The sequence below is a fragment of the Caretta caretta genome, chromosome 5, assembly GCF_965140235.1.
Source record: "Caretta caretta isolate rCarCar2 chromosome 5, rCarCar1.hap1, whole genome shotgun sequence".
Lineage (NCBI taxonomy): Eukaryota > Metazoa > Chordata > Testudines > Cheloniidae > Caretta > Caretta caretta.
In genome coordinates this window covers 11,826,537-11,844,190 of record NC_134210.1, presented here as the reverse complement: position 1 = coordinate 11,844,190, position 17,654 = coordinate 11,826,537, and the positions used below count along the sequence as shown (strand labels likewise).

Here is a 17,654-nt window from a genome sequence, read left to right as displayed (position 1 = left end):
TCCTCCCCCCCAGCATCAGACTTTCCTTCCTTAACAAGTGGTTCTGTCTTAGGGACCGCAAGCTCCCTTAGAAGTTATGGTGGAAACTGTCAACCCCAAATGCATGTGAAGGGGGACAGAGCTTTTCTTGGCAACTGACACAATTATTGTAGGGTACCTTTTCAGAGGTGAGAAGGGTCACAGATCTCACTAGCTTCAGAGGAAAGTGCAACATGCACAGCCTTAGTCCCAACAATGCCTCAAAGAGGCTGGAAGGAGAAACACACATTGTAAACAATACTCCAGCAAGCTAGTGGGAAGGAGGGGAAAATATAGTGAGGCTTGGAAGGATGAGATTTTTATCATTTAATGTCAGGAAACATCAATTTCACCACACAAATGGATGAAAAAAAATTTCCATTGATGATTGAAATTTCAAATAGGCAGAGTAAGAAAAATGCTGCTTGAGAATGAAGAGGTTGATTTCAGGATAATTACTCTGTGTATTTTGACATGGGAGGCTGACAATTTGTGTTTTAACAGCTGTAAATCCTCAACTTTTTGATTCTCAACATCTGCTTACATTAACTAAATATGCCTCCCCCTTAACTTCCCACAACTGTGAAAATTTTAAATCAAGAAATCTAAAAAAAACAACAACAACCCAATCATTGTTATCTGTTGAAATGATCAAAAATAAAAATCCACTTCTGCCAAGCCTAAATATACACCACATGATGTTCTAATTTATTTCTGGGTGGTGCTGAATTTGGATGGGCACTAGTTAGGGATGTAACTAGATTGCCAAACAGTTCATTCCTTGTGCACCTCCAGTCTTTTGATCCTCTGCTGAGGCCTGCTAGTAAACTAGCTGGTGAATGGCAATTGTAATTGTGCTTTTTGTGAAACAGTGAACAAGTGTCAAGATAATGAACTGACACAATAGATTCCAAGGCCAGAAGGGACCACTGTGATCATCTACTCTGGCCTCCTGTATAACACAGGCCATAAAACTTCCTCAAAATAATTCCTGGAGCAGATCTTTTAGAAAAGCATCCAATCTTGATTTGAAAATTGCTAAATTTTTGTTAAATAGATTGAGCTCTTTGAATCTATTACTATAAGACATGTTTTCTAATCCCTTAATCGTTCTTGTGGCTCTTCTCCAAACTCTTTCCAATTTATCAACATTCTTCTTGAACTGTGGGCACTAGAATGAGACACAATATTCAAACAGTGATCACACCAGAAGTAAAACATTCTCTCTACTCCTACCCGTGATTCCTCTTTTATACATCGAAGGTTTGCATTAGCCCTTTTTGCCACAGCATCACATTGGGAGCTCACATTCAGCTGATTATTTTGGGAAGCAGCGGCTCTGAAAAAGATTTGGGGAGCAGGGAGAGAATAGAGTCCTGCATTCTGTGAGTATGGCTTACAGTCTTTGTTCCTAGATGTATACATTTATACATACTGTGGCAAATTGCTGGCACTACTATGATGGGTCTCGCGCTTTCTCTTCTTGGGGCAGGGTTCAGGGCACCGTTTCTTGCCCCTGAACTGGGGTATTAACTGCCCCACTAGTGTTCAAGAGGAGGAGAGTGGAGAGGGAGGGACCTGGGCCCGCCCTCTAGTCCGGGTCCCAGCCCAGGGGCCCAAGGGATAGCGATAAACCACTAGAACTAGCGGTTCCTTCCCCCAGGCTACTTCCCTCTCCTGCCCTTCAGCTTGTGGGGCTTCCTGCCCTCCCTCTGCACAAACCAGGTGTCCCTTTACCTAGGGACTTGGTCTTCTTAGCCCACTACAGCACTTCTCCAAACTCTCCTCTGCTTCCCTCCAAACTGCTCTCTGCTCCAACACCAATCCACTCTGCTTCAACTCCTCCTCTTGTCTGATTGAAGCAGGGAGTTTTTATCATGTGACTGGCTTCAGGTGCTTTAATTAATTTATAGCAAACTTTCTTCCCTCTCCAGGGAAGAAGGCTCCCTTCGAACCCCCTCCTGCTGCCCTCTGGCCTGGGCTTTCCTTGCTTTTGCCCCTGCTTTAGGTCCCCCCCTCCCCCCGCCCCCCCGCGCGACCGGGCCAGACGCTTTTTCTTCGTTTTGGTTTTTTTTTTGCTGTTTTTTTTTTTGCTGCCGTTCGAGTGCTGGTCGGCTGCCAGCTTGCCTGCCAGCCCCCCTACGCCTGCCCTCGGACGCTGCTACTGCTTTAGCTGCAACCCCCGGAGGAGGGGGGGAGGACTGCTGACCCGCTCCCCGGAGGAGGGGAGTGGACGCCCCCAGACCCAACCGTTTTGCTGTTTCTTTGTGGACCCGCAATTAATCGTCTTCTTATCTTTGCTTGGCATTTTTGGAATGCTCCACAAAGACCGGGAGAGAAGACAGCTGACAGAGACATCGCCCAGGGAAGCTACAAATCATCGTGGAGGGGGCCGTAAGACTGAGTAACTTTTGAACTGCACTCTCGTGTGGGGGGAGTTTGACTGTGTCTTAATTGCGTTTGTAGGGGCACAGGGGGTGTGGCACGGAGCTGCCCCCCGATCCATCGGTGCCCCCCCAACACTACTACAACCGTCACGGCCCCCCCGCCGTCCGTTCCTGCTGGCAACCTGCCGTCTGCCTCTAGCCTCAACTGCTTGCTTTGAATTCCATTATCTGGACCAGACACAACAGCCGACCAACCGAGACTCTTTGGATAAACGCGTGTGGGTCCGCGTTCCCCCCCCCACCCCCGGACTGCCCACCCCACAGTTTGCCCCTACTACCTGACCCCAACTCCTGTTTCCTTCCCCTGTCCAGTCTGACCCATTTCCCCCCCCCCCCCCGCCTGCAGCCCAACAGGGAGAAGCGGTTATTCTGCTTCCCCCTCCCCCCTCCTCCTTCTGGTGTCTCCCCGTCTCTCCCTGCTCACGATGGCGGGGAATGAGAGGGGTGAGGCTCCTCTAACAACCTCAGTTGCCCCTCCCCCACCTACCCCCCTGCCCAACCCCCAAGCCCCCCTCCCCACCACTGCTGCCAAAACACCTGCCACCGCCCCCACTAGGGCATCGGCAGCCGGAGGCACCGGGGCGACTATTACCGCTGCTACGCCCACCGCCCCACCAGATTCTAGGAAAGCCCCCCCCCCGGTTAGCCGGAAAGGCCAGGGTGCGAAGAAGGGGAAGGGCCCCACCACAACCACCAAGCCCTCCATGGCAGAGGCTGCTCCCACCACTGCGGCCTCATCATCGACCATGGCGTCCCTTCCTGCTGTTCCCTCCACCAGCTCTGCGAGCGTCCCTCCCCCGGCCCCCAGGGCATATGCCCAGGTGGTGGCAGCCCCCCCCCCGCCTGCCGCCTTGTCATCTCGCCCACCCACCGCCTCCGCTACCATCAATAGCGGCCGAGGCCCCTTCCCCACCGTGACCAGGAAGCATGGCGTCCGTTGCCTCCTGGTGCCCACCTCGCCCCACGTGGAGACATACGTGCAGGCGTTGGCGAGGGTGGTAGGACCCACGGCCATTGTGGCAGCCTCCAAAATGTACGGGAAGGTCATCTTTTTCTTAGCATCGGAGGCTGCCGCCCAGGAGGCAGTGGAGAAGGGCCTGGTGGTGGTGGGGCTTTTTGTTCCCCTGGAGCCTCTAGAAGACCTGGGCATCCGCCTAGTCCTGACCTCCATCCCTCCTTTTCTACCCAATGCTGTCCTGTTACCCGCTCTCTCCACCCTGGGGAAACCCATTTCTGTCATCAGCCCTCTCCCGTTGGGCTGCAAGGACCCCACCCTCCATCACATCCTTTCGTTCTGCCGGCAAGTGCAGCTTTTACCGCCACTGCCGGCGCGTGACAGAGAGGCGCTTGAGGGGTCCTTCCTAGTCCCCTACCAGGGAGCCCGCTATCGGGTCTACTATTCCACAGGAGAGGCCCAGTGCTACCTCTGCCGATCAGCGGGGCATGTCCGAAGAGACTGCCCCTTGGCCCGGCAGGGAGGGGCACCCGAGACCCCCGAGACTCAGCAGGATATCGGCTCCGTCGTTGCCGACGCCCCTGGCCGCCCGAGATCTGAAACCACCTCTCCTCCTGCTCGATCCACCGCTGCTCCTGCCCGGGCCTAAGAGACACCTCCCCTACAATGCCCAGACGAGCGAGGGAATCCCACCCTTGCTATTAACAATCTAGCAGAGCCTATGGAGGAGGGTGCAGCAAAGATATTACCGGGCACAGGAGAGGGCCCGCCCCAAGGAGAACCGCCCCCCCCTCATGTTGCCTCACCGTTACCCCCCCGAGCCCCTGAACCACCGCCTCTGCCCCCCGACACGACCCCTGCTAACCAGCCCCCGGACGATGCTATGGAGGGCTGGACCCTAATCCAGGGAAAGCGAGGCAAGCGGAAGGCTCGAGCTCCACTGCACCCATCCGATGCGGAGGCCCCCAGAAGACCAGGACACTTTTACTTACTAAAAGTTCTAAGCCCTGGTCTACACTAGGACTTTAGGTCGAATTTAGCAGCATTAAATCGATGTAAACCTGCACCCGTCCACACGATGAAGCCCTTTATTTCGACTTAAAGGGCTCTTAAAATCGATTTCCTTACTCCACCCCTGACAAGTGGATTAGCGCTTAAATCGGCCTTGCTGGCTCGAATTTGGGGTACTGTGGACACAGTTTGACGGTATTGGCCTCCGGGAGATATCCCAGAGTGCTCCATTGTGACCACGCTGGAAAGCACTCTCAACTCAGATGCACGATTGTTTGCCATTGCTCTGACGCCGGGAGGGGCGACTGAGGACACGGCTTACAGGGTTGGCTTCAGGGAGCTAAAATCAACAAAGGGGGTGGCTTTACATCAAGGAGTATTTCAGGCAGGACTTCACGGAGGATTCCAATAAGAAATGGTGTACCTAAGTTATTGTTCTTATTGGAACAAGGAGGTTAGCCTGGCCTCTGATTGATACATGGCTAGATTTACTTTGCTGCACCTTCTCTGTGAGTGACTGCAGTGTGACCTAGAGGAATGAGTCCCCTAGACAGGGGAGGGGAGGAAGCAAATGAGTACAAAACAAGTCTGGTCTATTTCTTGTTTTGATCCACTCCATCTATCTTTTACATCTTTGGCTGGCAGCAGACGGTGCAGAAGGACTGCATGCCATCCACATCTCATGGCTGCTCGGCAGAAGATGGTACAGTACGACTGCTAGCCATCCTCATCTCTTGCCTGCCCGGCAGAAGATGGTACAGTACGACTGCTAGCAATCCGTATCGCCTGCCTGCTCACCATAAGACGGTTCAATAGGACTGACTGCAGGACTAAAGAGAATGACCTGGTCAAGTCACTCCAAATTTAGTCCCTGCGCCCATGTCTGCCCAGGCGCTCCCAGCCGACGTGGCCAGGAGCACCTTGGACATGACGATGACGGCTACCAGTCGTACTGCACCGTCTGCTGCCACAAGGCAAGGGGTTGGTGCTACTGTGTAGCAATGCCGTACCGTGTCTGCCAGCACCCAGGAGACATAGGGTGACGGTTACCTGAGCAGGCTCCATGCTTGCCGTGGTATGGCGTCTGCACAGGTAACTCAGGAAAAAAGGCGCAAAACGATTGTCTGCCCTTGCTTTCCCAGAGGGAGGGAGGGAACGGGGGCCTGACGATACGTACCCAGAACCACCCGCGACAATGTTTTAGCCCCATCAGGCATTGGGATCTCAACCCAGAATTCCAATGGGCAGCGGAGACTGCGGGAACTGTGGGATAGGTATGCACAGTGCAATGCTCCGGAAGTCGACTCTAGCCTCGGTACTGTGGAAGCGCTCGGCCGAGTTAATGCACTTAATGCACTTAGAGCATTTTCTGTGGGGACACACACACTCGAATATATAAAACCGATTTCTAAAAAACCGACTTCTATAAATTCGACCTTATTCCGTAGTGTAGACATACCCTAAGACTCCATTCCTGGTCTATCCCCGACAAAGAAGCATATAGACAGACTATAGATAGACACACAGACCCTTTGTTTCTCTCCCTCCTCCCAGCTTTTGAAAGTATCTTGTCTCCTCATTGGTCATTTTGGTCAGGTGCCAGCGAGGTTACCTTTAGCTTCTTAACCCTTTCAGGTGAGAGGAGCTTTCCCCTGGCCAGGAGGGATTTCAAAGGGGTTTACCCTTCCCTTTATATTTATGACAAGCCCCACCAGGGAATAACCTGGAAATCGCAGCTCCAACCCCCCATGAGCTGCGAAAAGCGTTGCGACAGTTTTTAGAAGACATCCGTGGCTCCCGGAACAGGGTACAGCTAGCTTTCCAGCTATGAGGGGACTTTGATCACATCCTCCAGGCCACAAGGGCCCTTATAAAGGAGGGTAAAGGGAAAGGAAGGCACGGTGCCGCGGCCTACGGGCGGGCCCGCAGCTTCTGTGACGATTTACTCACTTAATGGGATGGATCATGGATTGTTGCGCAACCTGCCAGGGGCTGCGAACACCCCCGCCAACAAGGAACCCCCACCCCCCCCAGCCCTCCGTATGAGGCCCCTCATTATTGCAACTTTGAACACCAGGGGCTGTAGCATGGCTCTCCGCAGGTCCCAGGTGCTCTCTTACCTTTGGGAAGGGGGGTACTCTGTGGTTTTCCTGCAGGAGACCCATACGGATCCGACCGCCGAGGACAGCTGGCAGCTGGAGTGGGGGGACGGGGTCTACTTCAGCCACTTCACGATTCGACAAGCTGGAGTGGCGACCCTGTTCTCCCCCAACCTACGGCCCGAGGTGCTAGGGGTCACTGAGGCCGTGCCGGGCCACCTGCTGCATCTCCGAGTCCGTATGGAGGAGCTCGTGGTCAACCTCGTCAACATCTATGCCCCGGCAACGAGCCCGAAACGGCCGCAATTCTATCAGCGGGTGTCCGACTTCCTCAGCACCCTAGATTCTCACGAGTGCTTAGTTCTGGGAGGGGACTTTAACACCACCCTCGAGGAACAGGACCACTCAGGGGCCGAGCTGAGCCTGGCCGCTGCGAACATTCTCCGAGAAATAGTCAAACATCACTCCCTAGTAGATGTCTGGCGTGACCACCACCCAGATGACACTTCCACGTTCACCTTTGACGGGTGGAGGCCCATCGGTCACATCACTCTCGGTTGGACCGTATTTATTTATCCCGTTTCCATCTTTCACAGGCCCACTCCTCCAACATTCGGCCGGCCCCATTCTCCGACCATCATCTAGCCACCATAACAGCCTTCCTCCGTGCAGAGAGGCTGGGGCCGGCCTATTGGCACTTTAACAACAGCCTGTTGGAGGATGAGGGCTTCGTGACGTCCTTCCGGGAGTTTTGGCTGGCCTGGCGAGAGCAGCGGCGTGCCTTTCCCTCAGCGCGGCGATGGTGGGATCTAGGGAAGGTGCGCGCCAAGCTCTTCTGCCGTGACTACACCTGGTGCACCAGCCGACGGAGAAATGCAGCGATAGAGCAGTTGGAATGGGAGGTCTTAGAGATAGAGAGGCGTCTGGCAGCCAGCCCCGAGGACCCGTTCCTCTGCGGAGCGTGCCGGGAGAAGCGGGAGAAGCTCCGGGCTCTCGAGGACCATCGGGCCTGAGGTGCCTTTGTTCGATCCCGCATCCGCCTCCTTTGGCAGATGGATCGCGGCTCCAATTTCTTCTACGCCCTGGAGAAAACGAGGGGGGCCAAGAAACATGTCACCTGCCTTCTAGCAGAAGACGGCGCCCCCCTCATGGATCTGGTGGAGATGTGTGGGAGGGCCCGTGACTTCTACACAAGCCTTTTCTCCCCGGATCTGACCGATCCTGGCGCTTGCAGGGTGCTCTGGGAGGAACTTCCCACGGTCAGCATGGGCGACTGAGACCGATTAGAGCTGCCTCTCACCCTGGCCGAGTTCTCGGAAGCCCTCTGTCGCATGCCCACCAATAAATCTCCGGGCATGGACGGGCTGACCGTGGAGTTCTACCGTGCGTTCTGGTACATTCTTGGCCCAGACCTAGCCACCGTCTGGGCTGAGTCTTTGCAGGGCGGGGTCCTCCCTCTTTTGTGCAGGCGAGCGGTGCTCGCCTTGTTGCCGAAGAAGGGGGGCCTCTGCGATTTACGAAATTGTCGTCCTGTCTCGCTCCTTAGCACGGATTACAAAATTGTAGCGAAAGCAATCTCGCTGTGGCTAGGGTCCATGATGGCGGACGTGATCCACCCAGACCAGACCTGTCCCGGGTCGGAGCATTTTTGACAACCTATTTCTAGTCCGAGATCTTTTGGAACTCGGGCTTAGAGATGGTTTGTCGTTCGCCCTCCTGTCTCTTGATCAGGAGAAGGCGTTCAATAGAGTGGACCACGGGTACCTCCTGGTCACTCAGCAGGCGTTTGGATTCGGACCTCAGTTTGTGAGTTTTCTCCAGGTGCTGTACGCTTCCACGGAGTGTCTGGTTAGGCTCAACTGGACCCTGACCGAACAGGTCAGCTTTGGGCGAGGAGTATGGCGGGGTGCCCCCTCTCAGGCCAGCTGTATGCTCTGGCGATTGAGCCCTTCCTCTGTCTCCTCCACAGGAGGTTGACGGGGTTGGTGCTGTGGGAGCCAGAGCTGCGGCTGGTCCTGTCGGCGTATGCCGATGACGTGCTCCTCGTGGTCCAGGACCTGGGGGACTTGGCGTGGGTGGAGGCTTGCCAGGCCATCTATTCAGCAGCCTCCTCCGCCCGAGTCAACTGGGTCAAGAGCTCTGGCTTGGCGGTGGGGGACTGATGGCAGATGAGCTCCCTCCCACCCGCGCTTCAGACCATCCGGTGGAGCGCGGGTCCACTGCTCTACCGAGGCATTTACCTTTCTGCCACGCACCCTTCTCCGCCGGAGAACTGGCAAAATTTAGAAGGCGGGCTGATAGAGCGGATCCGGAAATGGACGAGGCTACTCCGATGTCTCTCCCTCCGAGGGAGAGCACTGGTGCTTAACCAACTAGTCCTGTCCACACTCTGGTACCGGCTCAACACCCTGGTCCCAGTCCCGGGTTTCCTGACCGACCTCCGGACATCGATTCTAGAGTTCTTTTGGTCAGGAATGCACTGGGCTCCTGTTGGGGTTCTTCATCTACCCCTGAAGGAAGAAGGGCAGGGCCTGAAGTGTCTGCACACTCAGGTCCATGTCTTCCGCCTCCAGGCCCTGCAGAGGCTCCTTTATAGTGCAGGTAGTTCGACGTGGAGCTTATTGGTGCACGCCTTCCTGCGCCGCTTCCAAGGGCTCTGATACGACCGGCAGCTCTTTTATCTCTGTCCGAGAGGTTTTCCGCGAGACCTCTCCGGGCTGCCAGTCTTCTACCAGGACCTCCTCCGGACCTGGAAACTGTTTTCAACGACCAGGTCCGTGGCGGCCACCGTGGGAGCAGATCTCCTCGCGGAGCCCCTGCTACACAACCCCCAGCTCCGTGTGCAGGCAGCGGAGTCCCGTTCGGTGCACCAGAGTTTGGTCCTGGTGGAAGTCACGAGAATCGGAGACCTCCTGGACTACGACTGGGGAGACTGGCTGGATCCCGTGACGCTCGCTGGGCGCACGGGGCTCTCCAGACCTCGTACCCCCCGGCGCGTACTTGAGGAGGTGAAGGCCGCCTTGACGCCCGCTGCTCAGGCTTATCTCAACTGAGCCCTACGCGAGGGTGCACCCCGCCCACCCTCTATCCCAGGCCCGCAGGATCTTTCAATTGGGCCCCTACCTCATAGATCCCAACAAACCCCTCACCCTTTCACTGCGAGCCAGCTGCATGAACTGCAGCCGGTCAGCTTCCAAATCACGCCACGGAAATATCTATACACACTCACGCTTCACACCCTCCATACTCACACCCTGGTGTCCCGCCCCGATACAAAGTGGCGGGGCCTCCTGCCACCTTTGGAGGGTGAGCAACCCCGGTGGGCCAGCCTGTATTCCACCTTGGTCCCGAGGCCCGTCGGGGACATTAGTTGGCGGCTCCTTCATGGAGCTGTGAGCACGGGCGTGTTTTTGACATGGTTCACCCCCATCCCGGATACTTGCCCTTTTTGCAACGTGAGAGAAACCCTGGCGCACATATATTTAGAGTGTGCCAGGCTGCAGCCCCTTTTCCGGCTCCTCACGAATATTTTATTACGCTTTTGGCTACACTTTTCCCCTCACCTTTTTATTTACACACTCCCTATCTGTGGCCCCACAAAATCGCGAGATCTCCTGGTTAACCTCCTCCTAGCCCTAGCTAAAACAGCCATTTATAAAACCAGAGAGAGGAGGTTGGCTAATGAAGCGTCCTGTGATTGTAGGGCCATTTTTCGATCCTCAATACATTCACGTATCCGGGCGGAGTTCCTCTGGGCGGCGTCCACCGACTCCCTTGATGCCTTCGAGGAGCGGTGGGCGCTCTCCGAGGTTCTCTGTTCAGTGACCCCGTCCGGTTCCCTCCATGTGACCCTTTGATTGAGGGGAAGAGCGAGAGACCCCAGCCCCAGCCGTTGCTGCTGTGGATACCATCATTACTGTCACCTAGGAGGGGTCTTATCACACGTGGTGTACATCCCCTCCCCACCCTCAACCCGCCCACCCCGCAGCCGTGCCCATCTTGTCGGGCACTCTCAGGAGAGGAATAATCGGTGACACTGGGCGTGGCACTAGGTAACTCGAGGGGGTGGAAGACCATGAGTGTCGAGGAAGCCCCCCCTCTAGGCCACCAGGTAACTCAGGAGGGTGGAAGACCACGAGTGTCGAGGAAGCCCCCCCGCTCTGGGCCCAGGCTAGCCTGAACATTTCTCCCTCCTGAAGGCTGCTGTGTTATACCTTGTGCTTGCTTTAGTTGCATAGTTTTGCTTTATCCTTTTTGGTGATTTCTTGTAAGTGTTACACAAATAAAATTCTTTTCTGCTTCAAAAAACCAACCAACCAAACAAACAAAAAAACCACTCTCCTGCTGCCCTCTGGCCATGCTGTATCACAATATCCATATAAAAATACATTGTTTGCTTGTGCCTAGTTTACCAAGCCCTACAGATCACTTTGTATTAGTGAGCTATTTTCTTCATTATTTACCACACCCCAAATTTTTATATCATCCACAAACTTTCAGTTATGATTTTATGTTTTCTTTTAGGTTCCATTGATTAAAAATGTTAAATAACGTATGTCCAAGAACCAGTCCCTGCAGGACCCCAATAGACACACACCCACTCAGCAATGATTCCCTGTTTACAATTAAATTCTGAGACCTATCAGTTAGCCAGTTTTTAATCCATTTCATATGTGCCATGTTCATTTTATATTGTTCATTAAAAAAAATAATAATGTTGAGCAGTACCAAGTCAAATGCCCTACAGAAAGCTAAGTATATTATGTCAGTGCTATTCCTATTATCCACCACACTTGTAATCTTCTCAAAAGCGGTTTCAGGTTAGTGTGATAGGATCTATTTTCCATAAACCCATGTTGATTGGCACTAATTATATTGTCCTCTTTAATTCTTTATTAGAGTCCCATATCAGCTGGACCATTATCTTGCTCAGGATCAGTGTCAGACTGACAGGCCTATAATTACACCAGGAGCAGGGAACCTATGGCCCATGGGCCGTATCTGGCCCGTTGCTTAATTTCATCTGGCCTGCAGGTTTCCCACCCCTGCCCTAGGGGGTAGTGAGGACATGGGGTTTTGTTGTGTTCCCTGCCAGGTCCCCGGGTAGGGGGCGGGAGAAGGTAATGGCAGTGGCTGCGCCTCCTCCTCAGTGCTGGCCCTGCTTATGGCAATGCTGGGCACATCCATGCTTCTCGTCGTCCAGTGGCCTGAGTGCCCAGCCTGACACTCCATTAGTGCGTTGCCTCTTCCTGCCCGGCTCCTGAGGCAGGGGCAGCCCTGGCGAAGGCAGCACCGAGCCCCAGCAGCAGCCGGGGACATGTCCAACCAGGGGGCCCAGAGGAACGGGCCCATCAAGCTGTGACTGACAGGTGAGGAGGGGCTGGGGGAGCTCCCGCGACCGAGCATGGGCCCCGCCGAGTCCTGGGTCTGATCTGCTGCTGCCATGGAGACAGGAGGAGGGAATGGGAAGGTGGAGAGAGGGATAGTGGTCAAGGGGAGAAGAGGTCTGGGGGACTAATAGCTGAGCTTTGTGAGGAGATGGGGAGGGGATAGGTGGCTGGGGGGAAAAGCCTGGTTTGGGGGTGTGTGGGGCTGCTTTGGGGAGACAGGGCCTATGACAATAGCACTTTTAACTTTTTTTAATATAATTTTTAGTGCATGCAGTCTATCATTATTGTTGATGAAGCAGATCTAGGTTATCAATACAGGGTTCCCGGGCTCAAACCCACAGTGGAGCATAGGCCTGGCTTCCCTTACTAGCTGTTGAGAAAAGGGGCAAGCAAGTTCAAGGTCAGAACTGTTGAGCCCAGGGTGGGGCTGAAGACCGACCGCCCCCAAAAAAGGGCCAAGGAATAGTTAAGCGGGGGGATGAAGGCTCACACTGGGACTTTTTATGAACTCTCAGTGGGGCCGTCTTGTTACCCTGGCAGGGATTTGGACTTTTTGACTTGGCTGGAGGGCTAAGTCACAGAAGACTTCATGAATGGCAGATGGCCAGCAGGAGATGCTGGAGCTGCGAATAATGGCAACAGTATGCCCTGACATGAGGGGGCGCACCGAGGGCAAGTCTACACAATTAGCAATTAAATGATTTCTTTTCTTCATGTCCTTTGGTTCCTTGATTAATTTTGTTCTTAGCAGATCAATTTTGTGCTAAGTACATGCTCAGACCCTCACTCTTTTTATGCTTCCCTTTTGTTATTCATTTAATACTCTTTTGACTATTCTAGCCAGCCTGTTCCGGAGGAGATTGGCTCACCTTCTATGGGAAGAGAGGGGGCTGTGTAATGATGTGGATGGCTCCCCCTCAGCAAGGGAACCAATGTTCTACCAAAACATGCCCTTCTACCCTATACCAGTTACCTAGCCAGCATTTTACTTCCAGAATCTGCTGCCTTCTGTCTTCCTTCACTTGCAGGACAGGAAGGATCTCAGAGAAGATCACTTAGACATTCTTCCTCTTTCTCATGCTTCTGAATTCCATGAATTTATCTGTGAGATGCTGTGATGCTGTGTTGCTCATTGACTTCAGAAGCCTATTCAGTCTGAGAGAGAGATGTCTCCTGTCTTGGCTCCAGAAAGGCAGCACACTCTCCTGTTGTCCACCTTGCAGAATGTTGTTTCAATTCTTCTGAGTATTGAATTCCCAACAAGGATAGTCTGTCTTCTTTAGATATTTGCAGATCTTTGAGGGCAAGTTTGATTTTATTTTTGAAAAATAGATCCCATATGCTTCTCCATTTCCACAGTTCAGCTGGATCTTGAGATATTGTCCAGTTTCCACATTAAGGACCTGGTATAGATTGGAAATTTTTAACTGTGTGCAATTCTTCCTCACCCTCTTTTCTCTCTGTTCACCACAACCTGTCTCCAGCTGTGCAGAATGCTACTGTAAAGGAGCTCTTCACTGCTCGTGCCACAAATCAGTCAGAGACCGCGTAGCATGCCAGCACCAGTGTCCTTTTATTCACCGTGTCAGTTCCTACCACCGTTTATATACAGTCCATTTCACGCAGCAGCCTGGGGGACAGCTAGCTTCTTCAGCCAGCAGGGAACTACTGCCACAGGCCCCTCCCTTTCCAGTTTCCACCTTAGCTTCCTTTCTGCCAGCTTTATACAGCCCCTGTCTGATCAGGCCAGCAGGTGTTTCTGCTGAAGCCCTTAGGTGAGCCATAACCAGCCAGCACCAATTAATACCCCTTAATTGGGGCTGGGCTAACAGAGGCCTGGCTCAGAACCTCCTGGCCAGCACCCTGTTACAGCCACCTTGACCTCTTGCCTCTGGTGGTAACAAATTGCCAGGCCTTCTCCAAGTTCCTTTGACTCCTTGGTGGCCAGCTCCTTTCTTCCTTGAACCTGGTGTACTGATGTTTTCCAAACCTGACTGTCTAGGGACTCCTTAGTTTTTCTGATTCTCTGTAGCATCTCTACTTTTCCTTTCAGTCTAACAATCTTTTCCTCCAGCACAGTCACCATCTTGCACTTCATGCACAGCAACTCCATTCTGGCTTCAGACAGGAATGAAAACATGACGCATTCATTGCAGACCAGTGCCACTGGTGCATCATGGAATCACACAGAGCTGGACCTGGAAGGATAGCCTCTCCCCATCCAAACTCTGACAGCTGCCTGTTTGCAGCGGTTAAATGTGTGACCAGCAAGTGATTTTTTGGTACAAAAATCTCTCTGCTTAGCACAGCTCAGCTCTGCCCTGCCCCTCACCACCAGGGAGTGATTAACCTCTCAGACGTCAAACAGCTGGGCTGATCAAAGATCCAACAGTCAGAGCCATGTGCCTCTTGCTAAGGCACCAAACAGACCTATCTCAATTGCTTACCCAGGGGCTCACAGTCCAACTCACAGCCCTTACACAGAGAACAGTCAAACAAACAATCCACAGACAGGCCAAATGCACCACTCACCATATCCCGCTATCTCCAACCACAAAGCCCAAACTATGCCCTCTGAAATTCTTGTAAACTGCCTTTGTTCATGACCAGAGACAGCAGATATCTATGCACTTTATGCATCCGATGAAGTGAGCTGTAGCTCACGAAAGCTTATGCTCAAATAAATTGATTAGTCTCTAAGGTGCCACAAGTACTCCTTTTCTTTTAGCAGATATCTATTTCACCCTGACTGCCGAGCAGACATCAAGCAAATAAAACCTAGTCTCTAAAGAGCCTACCTGGATTTAAATCAGTGATGTAGAATAAAAAGAGAAAGGAAAGTTTCAGATTAGAGTTGTGAGAGACATTTCTAATGAAACCAGAGTTATGGTAACCAGTCTCGGACTTGGTTTTGATAGGCCTTTGAGCAAATCTGGCCTAATGAAGGCGCCAAATGATGCAAATGTGGACTGAGTTTCTAGGAAGCTTAGGCTGAATTTCAAATCAATTTGGCCCACGTCATTGGAAATATAAGGCCATGTATATAGCAAACTTGGGCTGATATATTCATTTGGTTTGCATATGGCTGTGGTTTCTTCATTATTTTGGCTTGCAAGTCACACAACAGTTCTCTTGGTGAAATAGGTTTTTAGGTTTCTGGGTTTCTTCAGACCTGAAACTCAAAGTGGCATTCAGTTGTCCCAAACCAAATAAAACAATAGATGGGCATGAAACACAATGAACCAAGACTGCTGTCTCTCATATTACTGTTACTTACCTGAACTAAAACAATCTACCAAGCCCTTGGAGATTTAATCTATTGTGGATTCATTACAGGAGTGAAGTTTCACATACGTCTTCATTTATAGAGATGTAATCACTCATGACTTCATGCTATATATCTCCTTCAACTTAAAGAGTTTCTGGTAGTTTCAGTGAAATTTAATCCAATTATAACTAGACATTGGAAGAATGATCCTTATGGGCCAAACAGCGAATATGTCATTATCAACAAGGAGGAAGGAATTGCATGATTCAAAGAATTAGTTCCAGTGATGAAAGTTTTGCTTCTATACATTGGACTTTAAAGTTAAGAGGTCTAACTTGCACAGTGCCATTCTTTTTCTAATAGTCACAGAATCATGGACATTAAAAATGTAAGAGTCCTGTTCTAGAGGGCTACTTGAATAGCAGAGAAAAATATGCCAAATATGCTTCCCTACCAATGTCACCATTGTTTACTGAACAATGGATTTGATAAAGAGTATTCAACAGGTTGTATAGCATGAATGAATCCCACACATTTTGTCAAATATATTCATTGAATATTATAGGACTAGCGCTAAAGCTAGGTGTTATAATCCAGTAATCATTGAACTATAAGGCTGGAAGGGACCTTGAGAGGTCATCTAGTCCATCGTCACATGCAGAAACAGGGTCAAGTATGCCTAGACCATCCCTGACAGGTGTTTCTAATCTGTTCTTAATATGTCTAATAAAAGGGATTCCACAATCTCCCTTGGAAGCCTATTCCCGAATTTAATTATCCTTAGAATTAGAAAGTTTTTCCTAATATCTAACCTCAATCTCCCTTGCTGCAAACTCAGAGGATTACTTCTTTTCCTATCCTTGGTGGACGTGAAGAGCAATTGATGACTGTCTTTTTTGTAATAACCTTTTACATATTTGAAGGCTGCTATCAGGTCCCCCTTCAGCCTTATCTTCTCTAGAATAAACCTGCCTAATTCGTCAACCTTTCCTCATAAGTAGTGTTTTCAAAACCTGTTATTTTTGTTGCTCTCCTCTGCACTGTCTCCAATTTGTTCACATCTTGCTTAAAGTATGGTGAGCAAACCTGGACGTGATGTTCCTCCTGGGGACTCAGAAGTACTGAGTTGAGTGGAACAATTGCCTTCTGTGTCTTCTGACACAGCTATTTTTTCCCAGCAGCATCATGCTGTTGACTCATTTATTTTGTGATCTACTATAGCCCTCAGATCCTTTCCTGAAACACTGCTGCCTAGCCAGTTCGTTCCCATTTTGTAGTTGTGCATTTGATATTTTTCTTTGGAAACTCAGGGTTTTGACCTTGTCTTTATTAAATCGCATCCTAAATATTTCAGACAAATTCTCCAGTTTATCCCGAACATTTTGAATTCTAATCCTGCCCTCTAAAGTGCTTGCAACCCCTCCCAGCTTGGTGTCATCCACTCATTTTATAAACAAACTCTCCAGTCCATCATCCAAGTCATTAATGAAAATATTGAACCAATGATTAAGAACTCCCTGCCCTTGAAACTTTTGCTCAAAAGTGAAACTGAACATAAACAGAACCTTCAGGTTTGAAAAGGTGTGATTAGTTTCCTCCTCCCCGCCCATCATTTTTTCATTTTGACCCACCTCCATACCTCTCGGTTTCAGCTGGGGCTAAAAATGCAAGTGCAAAAGTACTATATAAGAGGCTTTTAGCCTGACAAGAAAAAATAAACAGCAGCTCTCTCAGGAGACAAGAAGTTCTTGTGAGATTTACAGCCCAAAGCTATGGACCCAAGAGGTTCAGATAAGTCTGAATCCTGAACCTTTTGGCCATTCCTACTCCCACCGAATGCATATGCTTCGAAGCTCAAGGGACTGTGCTTCAAAGCTCTGTCCAAAAGCTTCCACGTTTCTGTGGAAAAGATCTTCTATTTTTCCAGCATCTACTACTAAGAGCCAATCTCCACTTGTCAGTGCAACCATGTGGTTATGAGCATGTTTGTGTTTACATGCACTTATCTCAAGATGTGCTTTGACAACCCCCTGCTAAGACTTATCCCAGTTTAATGGATCATGGCCGCTTTGGATTGCTTGACCCTGCTGGTTCATCATTTATGATGTTTAAAACATCTACAAAGCCATCTGAATTTATTTAACCACCTAGAAGAAACTCTTCAATTCAAGATCATCCTAAGTGGCACTGACAGCAACTCTCTTCCCAATTTGGTTTGGCTAAATCACCACCGATCAGCTGCTGAGAAGGCCCTTTACTACGTAATAACAATCATAGTACATCATATCGGGTGTCACTTTTTTCTAGAACTCATTTTTCAAACATTAGAAAGGAAAAGTGTTTGCCCTTCAAATATTTCAGATGATTTCTCTATGGTGTTTTGCCTTGGATGTGGTCTCCCAAAGCAGCAGGCTCAATGGAAAGAAAAAAAATATATTTAGATATAAAAAAAGGCGTGTTTCCAGC

General features: G+C 50.9%; 1 long non-coding RNA gene across 2 annotated transcripts in view; it reads left to right on the top strand.

The window, feature by feature from the left end:
- The window catches only part of LOC142072097 (uncharacterized), a 176,873-nt gene that overhangs the window by 96,033 nt on the left and 63,186 nt on the right, over positions 1–17,654 (top strand). The gene's annotated exons all lie outside the window — the stretch shown is intronic.